The following is a 12,401-nucleotide window of genomic DNA, read 5'->3' on the forward strand; positions in this document are numbered from 1 at the left end:
TTTTTATGTGTGCTGTAGAATGCAGCATGTATAGACAGGAACAAATTAGGCGAAATATAAGTATTTCTCGTTGTTGGGCCTCCTTTCGTCTCCCCTGGGGAGACATAGGATTCTGACACATTCTCAGGTTTACAAAATGTTGTAAATCTGAGAATCCTGCAAAATCTATGGGTTTTGCGTGGTAACACCCACATCAACACCATGGCAGGTTTCTGGACCAGGGTCAGCGGACTCGATAATTCTCTCGCCTCGGTGCCCACTCTGATCAGCGAGCACACTCGGCAACTCTGGGCATTAGCTTGCCTCATCTTCACTAACGGCCCCACCAGACCGCTGGGGATGCCTGGTCTCACCCTGGAGATACCCATTAAGGGACCATCTCCCAGGGAAGTAAGGGAAGGGTTTCGCAGCGGTCGAAGCGCCTTGGGACCCTCCGGGTAAGTAGTGCGCTATATAAATGCCTATACATTTACATTTACATTTACATGGCATCAGGGCTCGAGTCGGGATACCACGCAGGTGGACGGCATACCCCCACTTATTTTACCGGGTGGATGCCGTCCCCTCTGCCAAACAGCTGGACTTCACTCTTTGGCCTCTCTGGGATGAGGAGCTCCGAGCTCACAGCACGTTGCTCACACGCTGGCTTCTCAGATGCAATCGCATCTAAGGGGTGAGCGAGGAGAGGCAATGAGCCCGATGGTGCAAGCCACCTTTCGTGACGTCACTTCCTGTCGTGACGTCACTTCCGGTGACAGCGTTCCCCACTTATTTTTTCAGGACTTGTGCCCTGCATGGCATGCCCCTTTCACGCAAAGTGCTGCATGAAAAGGGGCCATATTTACAAGGCCACGAAAAGCTGCCATGAAAAGCCACCACGAAAAGCAGCGCAGGGTGGTTTTACGTGTTCTTGTAAATATAGGTCACGACACTGTGCCCCGGGTGCATCAAAAAGTGTGGCGCACCTGCAGCGCAAGGGGCTTGTAAATATGCCCCTAAAGTGTTTACCAAATTTACAATTATCAAGCATAGAGTAGTACAGAACCAGATATAGAATAGGTCTTCAGTACAGAGTCACAGAGCCCACACAGGCTTGAATCTATTAACCCACAACACATACCAACATTCCACAGTACATCCACACTGGCTGAGCAGCAAGGCAGAGAAGCAGGAAATGTGCATTACACTAAAGACCAGCATACTACAACTATAAAGGTAAACATGCCAACATTTTAGAATAAGAAAGTGGGAGGTTTTGAAAAAACAAGAAATAGGATAAAGTATGTTTCCCCTTCATTTCTATTGAAGCAGAGGTTATTCAGGTGAAAGACAGTTAAAGCTGTTTTTGCCGAAAAAAAATCACGAGTTGAGGGGCGTGGCCAAGCAACATGGCCGACAGGACATGAGCCTCCGAGCTCCCGGCTGGCCTGCCCAGTAATCCTGCATTATCCTGCATCGCTGATCTAACACAAGCTTGAATTTATCCCAGCCGCAGTGGACAGCGGAGCTGCGCCTACGGAGACAACCCAAGCGAGCTGTGGTGGCTGGAGAGCGAGAGAACCAGTGACTTTCGCATGGGTCGCTAGTGCCTGGCGGGTAATCGGCCGCAAGTAAGGAGGCCTTTGCAGTTGGCGGCTGTGCACCTAGCTGCGGAGCACATCGTGGGGCATAGTCGGCCCAGATCTCTGCTTGGGCAAGGGGGGCCTAAGATCCCTCCCTGCAGGTAGACCCCAAGAGTTGTGGCGAGGGGGGGAGAGAGGCCCGGCGTTGTCCCGTGGAGCTGCTTGGGGGCACAGCCTAAGCTGCAGTGGAGATGCCAAGGTCGAGAGGCCCTGCAAGTGGAGGGGGAGGCTGCAGGCTGTGCTCTCACCTGTGAGCCTGGATTCCCTATTTCTGCTAATCAGACCAAGGCAGCCAGCGGCCAGTGCCCGGAAACCGAGAGGGGTACCATGATACCATCTGAGGCCCAGCAGCACCGGGTGGGGCTGTCGGGGCCTCACCGGAATCGGCATAGTGAGCTGCCGTGGATGCGGGCCACAGTCGGGCGGCGTCTTGGAGCAGCAGACCTGCGGACAGCTGGATGGAGTCTGCAGGCACCGGGCGGGGATTGAGCTAGAGGACTATTGTTGGGAAGGCCCTGCTCACATGCCTGGTGACCGTATCAGCGGGTCGTCTGCAGTGTTAATCCCTGGAGGGATGTGTCCCCGTGGTGAGGTACATTCCTTAGTTCTGCGACCCCTGTCGGAAGGTCTTCGACAGGGGAATAATTAGCTGCTGGCAGATCAAACAGATAAGCGAGGGTCCTACCTTGAGGTGCCACGAGGCCCTGGAGAATAGTGAGGGAGAACTGGCACACACGCATCTATTGGGGGAGCAGACAAACAGGAAAACATCTGGACACTACAGGGGCCACCAAGGTGGTAAAGAAGTGTGGGGTCAGACATTTCATTCTTCCTATTCAACATAAGCCAGGGGTACCCTTGTGTGGGTGGTCCTGGGACACCATTTACCCTCACATATATGGAGGCAGATGTGAATGGTCAATATGTGCTACTGCGAGGTACGCTGGATAGTTGTGGTATCACTATATTAAATACATACGTTCCAAACACAGACAAACCTGGGTTTTTCTAATCCATGCAAGACCTAATACCTCCAGAATTTGACGCGCCACCACTGTGGTGGGGGACTTGAACTGTGTGTTAGGCCCTTGCCTGGACAGACACCTGTCTGGAAGTGGAACAAACCATGGAAGACACGAAAAATTTGGCAGTGATGCGGGAGGTGGGCCTACGAGATGCTTGGCGAGAAAGGCACCCGACCCAAAAGCTTTTTACGTGTTATTCAACCATGCATAATACACATAGCAGGGTGGACAAGGTGTTAGTGACGGAAATGCTCACTTTCCTGGAGGCTGAGGTGACCCATTTGGCCCAATTTCTGTTGGATCAATCTGCGGTCAGCTGTGTGGTACAATGGAATGCCACAGTTCAGGGGTCTCGGATGTGGAGGATGCCACGTGAATCTGGACTTATGGGACATATTTGACAAATGCACGTTCTGCTGATACTACCAGTGGCTCCATGTCGAGAGGGATAAATATGGACGCCTGCTGGCCTGGATTTTACGGAAGGAGCAGACGTCACCACTAACGACCTGCTTGCGTAACTTGGAGGGGGCAGGGCACATACCAGACAAACATATTTGATGTGTTCAAGCAGCACTTACAGAAGGTATACACAGATAACCCGGCTGTCCAGGCGGACCACTATGTACCGTTCTTACGGGGGTTGGCACTGGTGATGGAGTAAGGACTCATGAAAAAAGAGATTTGCTCGGATGCAACCCTCTCATATATCCTGTAACTAAAGTAATAATAATGTATGTCATACTAATTTCTACACAAAATCCTATATTTCCCAGAAAGAGGAAATCTTGCCTATGTGTTTTACTATCAGTTAACCCGAGTGTGACTAAAGATGGCTGCTAGCGCGGGAAAATGAACCGCGCTTGCGTGCGCTGCATGACGTCTAAATGCTTGGAGGGAAAAGTTTGCTTCTGCGCAATAGCACTTAAAATGGCCGCTTTGAAGCTCATGTGCTAAGCATCTGCCTCGCTGAAACTAAAACGAGTTATATACTAAATGCTAATGCAAATATAGTCATTATAAGTAAATGGAAATAGAGTAGAAATAGGTGGTATACAGTGAATTTGAAATCAATGTTTGTTCTCTTGACCTTTCTATTATTTCGCATTTGGGCCTAAAAGAGCACTAAAGTCTGAAAACCACGTGATCTGTGTTAGACCTGTCAGCCCTTTGGGTAGTCCCTCCATATTTTTTCTCCCTTTTTGCCTTCCAATTTTGTGTCCACCGTGATTTTTGGGTGTTGACCTTAGGTCTCTGGGCGCCTCATTATTACTAATTAGTAATGAGGTGCAGGTGATGGAGCAAGGATTCACACGTTATGCGACTTGCTTGGATACAAACCCCTCGCCTAACTTTTATAATAGTAACCAACTCGGTTTTGTGTATTAATATCGCACTTTCACATTACACGCGGGTGTCCCAGAGACGCTTGCTTATGTGTTTTCTAATCCTAACAAAGCTTGCACACTGACTGGTTGCTGCTATGCGGGATTTCAGTCTGCGCATGCGTCGGTCATACCCATGTGATGTGACGCATTCGTAGTTCTGGAGGGATTTTTTCGCACATGCGCATTATTGCAAAAATGGCCGCTTTGGTTTTAACATGCTCTCTGCTTGCTACCGCCGCTTTTGCTCAGCTGTCTATTTCTGCTTAACCTCTAACGCTATAGATATTATAAAGTAAGGGGGTGCAGTGAAGCTAATCATGGTATACAGTGTAATCATTTTTTCTGTGTTTCTAATTTGTTTTCGCTTACTTTTCATGTACCGCGTATTGTGGGCCTGGGGAAGGGGGCCCAAGTCCTTTGCCTTAATTCTCCCCATCCTGGTTGCCGTCCAGAACCCTGAAGGAACTGCCTTGATGCTGTACTCCTAAGCCTGCTATGGTATTGGCATTGCAAAAGTTTCATTGAGACGGACCCTGGGCTGCGCAGCTGTTCTCGCGCCTATTTGCACTCACCGCCACTTGTCCGATATCTGCTGCTGAGAGGAGCGCGCACTCTGGGCCTCCCTGTGCTGTGAGGCGACCGGCATCAGCGTGAAGCAAGAGAGCTGCTTCTGCAATGGTTGCCAGGTAACGGAGGCCTAGCGAGTCAGGAAGAGGCGAGGCGCCGGAAGGTGAGGGGCAGGCTGAGAGGAGGCCGGACCTAATCGGAGCTCTTCCCTGTGTAGAAAGCTGAGGGAAAGAGAGTCATGGAAGTAGGGGGAAAGGCCAGAATCGACCCCCTGACAGGACTTTGGTGCGGGACCAGCCTCCGGAGTCCTACGGTCAGCGTGGAGACATTAACGGGAGTCCGAGGCTCGGTCGAGTGCACTGCACGTTCTGCCGGTTTATCTGACAGACTTGCCATCACTAAAGTAAGCTGGGATTTTGAGGTGGAGGGAGGAGACTCAGCACGCCGTAACCTTTGCTGGGCTGTATCTTTGGTCAGTCTATCCGGCCCAGTGGAAATCGTGACTGAAGGGCCTGATAAATAAACCCTGCAGATCTAAAGCACGAGCAGGGGTTCCTAGTTGGTAAAATTGCAGCAAGGGAGTGTACTGTTTATTTACAGCCATCCTAAGTGAGGCCACAAGCCAGTGACAGATTGAGAGCATGGTTGCTTGTTGGAGGAAATAGATAGCCATGCCTGACTAGGAGCAGGAACCCTACAACAACGCTGGAATTGAGTCCTATTTACCTTAAGTGGAAGTGTATACATTCAATTTAAAGCCTGTTTACTTCAAAGTATTGACCTGCCTTCCTGAGATATATGTAGTACGAATTCAATGCTTATATGACTTATTGTTTTTGGCCTACCTTCGCTCATTCTAGGCATTCTACTGCATGATTCTGCTCAAAAGTGAAATTACTGCGGAGCTGCTTCTGGAACCTTTACCGCTCTCATTTGTAATACAAATGTGTTCTTTACAGTAATGTAATTCTTACACCTACTTGCTTTTGACTGTTACGATTAGGTAAGGTCCGCTAATGTAACTAGATCTTGTGCTATTTTCATGAATTTACAAAAGAATGTAATTTAATGGTAATGTCTAAAATGCAGATTTATCAAATGGTGAGGTAACTGAAAATCTAATTTAAAGGAAAGATAAAGCTTTTCTACCTTTTCTAAATACGGTGTGGTGTTATTTTTAAGTTGGGGGCGCACTGAGTTACTGTGCTGTGTGTGTCGCAAGTACAACACAGAAGTCCTGGAGTTAGGCCTCTCCACTTGGTGCTAGGCTACCCTAGGTGGACCAGTGATCCCGGGTCCAACAATCTGAATCTCATGCGCGGCAGGGACAAGTGATCTCAAGTCTTGGGACCCGGCCAAGGACACTCTCTCTACATGTCCTGGGAACCAGCTGAACAACATGAAGATTCAATAGACAACTGTGAAAATTTTATACATTGTTGTCAATACATTATGAACATGGGTGGGAAATAAAGTTTGGTAGGAACAAATTAATGGGCGGGAACATAAGACAATGCTCTTAAGAAAAAGTAATAAATCATAGCATGGTGTGATGATCATCCCCTCTGCACGTCCAATCAGAATAAAGAATTTCACAAGGTTGAAACATTTGGAGGTGGTACAAGCCCTTAGAAAAGTATAAATGGGGGAGTTAATTAGATTAGGTAGGCCAGATTGCAGTCAGAACGCTGAGAGGCGGAGATGCTGTCCGAATGATGATTGAAACCTTAGAGAAGCAGACTTAGAATTTTAAGGCTAGAAGAAGACCACGGAAGACTCGAGGAGGTGATAGAAATTTTGAAGAAGATTGTGGAAGAATCGAGGAGGTAATAGAACTAGAAGAAGAACGCAGAAGAATCGAGGAGGAAGTTAGTGTCATAGAGGGTTAAGTCACAAGCGTTGAATCCAGAAGAGGTCATCTGTCCTGTGCTGAACCTGTTCCTAATCCTTTTGTCACCTGAACTTTCTGCGGGCCCATTAACTCTTGGCCAGAGGGGTCTGATTTCACACCATCCTAGGTAAATATATCTCTGTATACATGTGTCAATGTACTTCTCTCTCTGTCCTCTTTTCCTGAGGTATTTGTTATTGCTAAAATCTTATACTAAATCAGTATATTTGATTATACTCCCACGGAGACATGGAGGTAACACTGTAATTTGCTTGCTCTTCAGAATAATTTTGATAAACATTTAAGAGGCACCTGAGTCTGTGGTTATTCAATGAAATAATAGGTTAAAGAGTCATAATTATCAAACATAATCAACTAAAATAGATCCTTCAGTCATAAATGAAACTTATATTGGTGAGTATAAACTATTAGAAAATGAGTATATAAGTTGTCTTAGCTCTATAAATCGATCCCCAGTGGTGTTTACTGGCCTCTAATGCGTATGTGTTTGTGTGTATATGGGCCCTGATGAGTATTTAGTTGTCCGCAGGTTGGTAACCTACTGGATCAGTTTGCTGGTAGCAGAGGTATGGTTTTTATTGATTAGTTTGGGGATTATTGGTTATCGATTTATGTGATTATTGGTTATTGATTTATGTTTTTAAAAAAACATTAGTTGTAACTTGTTTTATGTTGTCTGGAAATTTCCTGGAAGTGTATAGCGGGTGAGTAATGCAAGCCACCCACAGTGAGGTTATTCGTCTGGTTTCTAGAAATTGATTTGTGAATAAGTGAAAGTGATTGTTAGCAAAAGAGTTTGCTAGTGAAATTTTGGTGTTATATCACCTAAAAAGGGTAATGCCAGAAGAGTAGCAGGTTCTTCCGAGCTTGATTGAAGAGTAAGCGGAAAAGGATTTTACTCGCAGTGTATGAAGAGTAAGCGGAAGGTTTTACTCGTAGTGTAAGAGATCAACCATTCTTTGAGTTTTATGAAACAGAGTAGCAAATGTTTTATGTTGTTATTAATGAATATTTTGATGAAAAATTTAAAGAAAATAAGTGTTCGTATTACCTTGTGAAGGGAGGGTCAGCTGCAGGAGTTTCGCAGACGTCACAGAGTGCCGCGCTGGGATTGGTTGAAACAGCAGGCGTGTGATTTACTGAGAATTGTAAAGGAGGGGTCAGTAGTAAGGAGTGATATAGAAGTCACAATAGAGCCACGCTAGTATTGGCTAAGTGAAACTATAAGTTCAAACTTGATTGGATGAAGAGTATTAAAGCTGTGGTAGGATTGTTGAATCACAGTGTAAACAAAAGGATTAATTAGTTATCAAAATAGAAACAGTAATAGTGATAGACAGCGGAGTTTGTATGTGGAAATACGATCCAACCTTAATAGGGAATCGCCCAGACAGAACATATTTAGGGTTTGGAAGACAAGAATATATAGGAGGACCAAATCAAAATATGTATAGAGAGAAAAGGAAAATGTCGCTTATTCAGAGAATCAAAAATTATTTCAAGAAAGATAAATCTATTAAGACTAGAGAAGGACTTCTTATCCCACCACCTAAAACCCATGCTTCATTTATGATGATGGGACGAGGCTATCACACCTGTGTGTGGTTAGAAAATTGGATTGAATATACAAAAGATGATGGAATACTAGCTTTCCCAGAAAATGGTGCATTTAATGGGAGAATCCTTCAGAATTTGAGGACAAGGATGGATGAACTAGAACCCAGACCTAGGTTAACACAGTATGAAGCTCTAGAAGAATGGGAAGTGAAAGCATTTGATCAAGACAGATCTAGAAGTACTGTCTGGTTATAGAGGGTTCTATCCTAAAAGAAAGTGTGACACCTGAGAAGACCAAATGAAACAATGGAGACAAGCAATGGTCACAGAGGGACTCTATCCTGTATTAATGTTGGAGGAACAGTCAGGAAACAAATGTACAAGAAAAACAAAACATATGACAGGTTGTGGGGAATATGAAGATGAATTTATGGAAGATATTTTAACAAAGAATCCTCCACCGTATCAGGAGGGACTCAGTAGAACTACTCCAAGTGCCCCTGTTTTTAGAAACACCTTTAGTTCCACAGGTATTGCATGACTCATTAAATTAAAGAATACTTCAAGAGAATGAAAGAGAAGCAATAAATTAAAATAGGGAAGCATTAATACAGAAAATAACCCAATTGAGTGTACATCCTGAAGCCTTAACTATACCAGTGACTATAGGACACATTGTCCTATTGTATGGAGATAAGGGAGTTTGACCAAAACCATCAGTAATGGCTACTCCTATATTAGAATCTAGGAGAGAGAACATAATACTTTAGGATCAAGCTAGTGAATGTGAATCGGTAATTTCACTAATGGATTTGCCAATAAGAGAACAGATAAATGAAACCCCAAGAAGAGTTACACCTAGTTGTTCAAAAGAAATATGATTAGAAACCTCCACAGGAACTAGAAGTGCTACAATAGTGTCGCCAGAAGAATTAGAAAGGTGGGCATAGGAAATGGACAAACCAAGTCAGCAACCAAAGATTTTGGACATTTATACATTGAAAATCGAATTGGGAGAAATGATAGCAGGAAATTTGAGAATAGACAGGCTAAATACATACTGTTAAGAAGAATTGTTGTTCATATGTAGAAGCATCACTAGAAATGTAAAGATATTTCATGAAAAATCAACCGAGCTTGCCTCCGATTCGGGAGCTGAGATAGGGAGATCAAAAGTATTACAGAAACCTTACAGAGCAGAATTTACTGACAAAGATTTGGAGAATTTGAATGTGTCAGGGAGAAAATATTACAGGTTAAAGAATTAATGACAATTTTGCAGAAGTGGGGAGATTTGGACAGGTGGAAAACAAGGTGGACAATGAAAAAGGAGGAAGCACAGGCAAACAGAACCACATCAGAACATTTATTAAGGGAACCTAAAAAGGCAGAAAGATTGTGCCCCATGAGAGAAGTACCAGGAGGAGGATATGGACATGTTCCATGGAACAGGCAAGATATTTTGTCATTTACAAATGATTTTCCAAAATTACGAGAAAAGCCAGTTGAATGGTATAGACAGGTTGAAAGGTTTGTGAAAGTCTCTAAAGTTTTATTGAAAGATCTGGATGGCCTATTTGACATAGTAGTACCTGCAGATTTATGGACGGAATGTAAAATCACTGTTGATTGGCCTAGTGAAGAGTACACTAGTAGACTCCCAGCTAGCTTTCTTGTCGAGCCCTCACAGCGCCGGGACGCCTCCTAGTTGAGGCAGCTGTTCGCGCTTTATAAATACTAGTATTATTATTATTACCCAAGGGATGAGAAAACGGGAGCCCCTGCAGAGGAAGTAATGAAGAAATATCACCAAGTGATCACTTTCTTAAAAGGGAAAATTCATCCAAAAGAGACTGATTGGATAAAAATAGATAGAACAACACAAGATATAAATGAGACTGTACATGCTTACTGTGAGCGTCTGTTACAAGTGTTTAAACAGTATAGTGAATTTGAGAATATTGGTGACAAGGGCATGGGACATTTTGTGTATCGTTTTGTATCCGGTCTGAGACTTGAGATTTGTCAGATGATTCAAAATCATATGTTGTGTTGGCAAGGAAAACCAATTGATGTAAAGTATGCAAAATACTGCGGAGATGAGATAGAAAATGGACGCAAAAAGTAAGAAAAAAACGTAATACGGTCACAAGTAAAATTGGCAGAGCAGCAAAGGCTAAAATTAAATAACCAGAACAACGATCAAAATAGAGGATCAGGACAGAATGAAAATAGTGGGGGAAAACAAAAAGGGAAAAAGAGCATAGAGGAAGCAAAGAATAAATTTCCTTGCCATGGGTGTGGAAAATTGGGGGATTAGAAAAACAAGTGAAAAAATATTCGAAATAATAATGGCCCAAATCAAAATTTTAATCCACAGAAGCAGAATGAGGTGATCGTGAGTCAACCGCAACTGGTTGTTACCACCTGCCCCAATGCCAAATTTTGTGAACAGAACAAAGTACAGTGTGTGCGCCGGATTTCCAGGAGAAAGTGGTAAGCTAAATTCAGTAACATCACAATTTCTTTTGCAGAACAGTTGTTCTTCTGAAGGTGAGCAATTGCGGTGCCTGAGGGGGGAGGAAGAGGAGTGCATACTTGGGTCATGCCTACCGGTAGATCAGTCAGGTCCATATATTGATGGAAAGGTAGAAGGAAAAGATATTACCGTTAGTTATTTTTATTTTACAGTAAAATACAATGGTACATGTTTACATAACAACAGGCAGTAGATATAAGCATTCTACATAGGTATACAGTTTCGCTTTCTCTGATATATTTTCATGTTATTTGCTAGTATATATATAAGGTATACAATCATATGGGCTTGTCTCTTGAGTCTTGACACAAACCCTTTTCAGTCTAGTCTCCATTAGTTGCTAACATCAGATAGTGTGTCCTCTTGCGGGGGTTCACATATATCACCACGGAAGGTGTTCCATTTTCCCCACACCCGGGCCCATTTTTTAAGGCATCCTCTATGCACATAAACTGCTTTTTCTGTTATCATTGTATTGCCCATGTCTTGACACCAATTTCGCTGGTAAGGAGTCTGCCTTGATCCCCAGTTACGGGCTATATTTCGCTTTGCCAGTGCCATACCAAGTGTTACCCAGTCTTGGTCTGTGTGGTTAAGGTCTGTTGGTTCCCATATATTGATTAGGCATCTTTTCGGTTCTGGCAGGAGCTCCACCCCCATGACTTGTGACATTGTGCTCATGACCACCTCCCAATATAACATAATTTTGGGACATTCCCAGATGGTGTGTATGAATGTACCAGGAAGGCCACACTGTCTCAGGCAGAGTGAAGTATCAGTAGTGCCCAGTTTGTGAAGAAGCATATGTGTGTAATATGTTCTGTGTAGGACTTTCAATTGTAGCAGTCTCAGTCTCGAGGGAATCTCTATGTCCCTGGGAGATGCCAATGCTTCCTGCCAATCTGCCTCGTCTAATGGTCCCAGTTCTCTCTCCCATTGTTCCTTAAGGGCTACCATGGGGTCTGGCTGGTTGTTTAATTTTTTCCGGTATACTAGGGAGATGGATTTCTCGTTCAGATGGTCTGTGAGGGGTCTGTCTTCCAGAGGTGAGGCTTTTGGTAGCTGTGCGCCCTCCTGGAATACGCTTTGGAGCGCATGTCTAACCTGCAGGTATTTAAAGGTCTCTGTCTGTGCTAACCCATATGTTATGTGCAATTGGTCAAATGGGATAACCTCTCCTTTCTTCCAGATATCCTCAACCTTCATATTGCCTATTAGGTCCCATTGTCGGAATCCTTTTGTATTGCTCAGTTTACCTAGTCGTTGGGTGTCCCATAGAGGTGTAGCCTGTGTGCTTACAGCCTCCCATCCCATTGCGCGCTGTGCCTCAAACCATATTTGAATTGTATGGGACGTAGGGCCTGTAAGTGTCGGTCGCTGAGTTTTATTGTATAATGTCCTCAGAATTCCTTCTTTGTCGAGTAGATGTCTATCCATGCAGAATGCTGGCTCGTCCTGTGGTACATGAAGCCACTGATTTACGACCATGAGTTGTGAAGCCCAGTAGTATTGTTATATATTAGGCAGGGCAATTCCTCCATGGTTCTACCCTCGCATGAGTTTGTGCATGGCAATCCGACTCGTTCTGCCGTCCCATAGCAACTTGGTTACTTCAGCGTAGATCGCTAAGAAATATGTGGGTGTAACCGGGAATGGTGTATTTTAAAGGGCATATAGAAACCGAGGAAGCGCCATCATCTTAAAAAGGGCTGCTCTCCCGAGCAGTGTTAACGGCAAGGAACGCCAATGTTTGACATCCTTTTGAAGTCATGTCAGTGGTCTTGCGAGATT

Source organism: Lissotriton vulgaris, chromosome 11, assembly GCF_964263255.1.
Source record: "Lissotriton vulgaris chromosome 11, aLisVul1.2, whole genome shotgun sequence".
NCBI lineage: Eukaryota > Metazoa > Chordata > Amphibia > Caudata > Salamandridae > Lissotriton > Lissotriton vulgaris.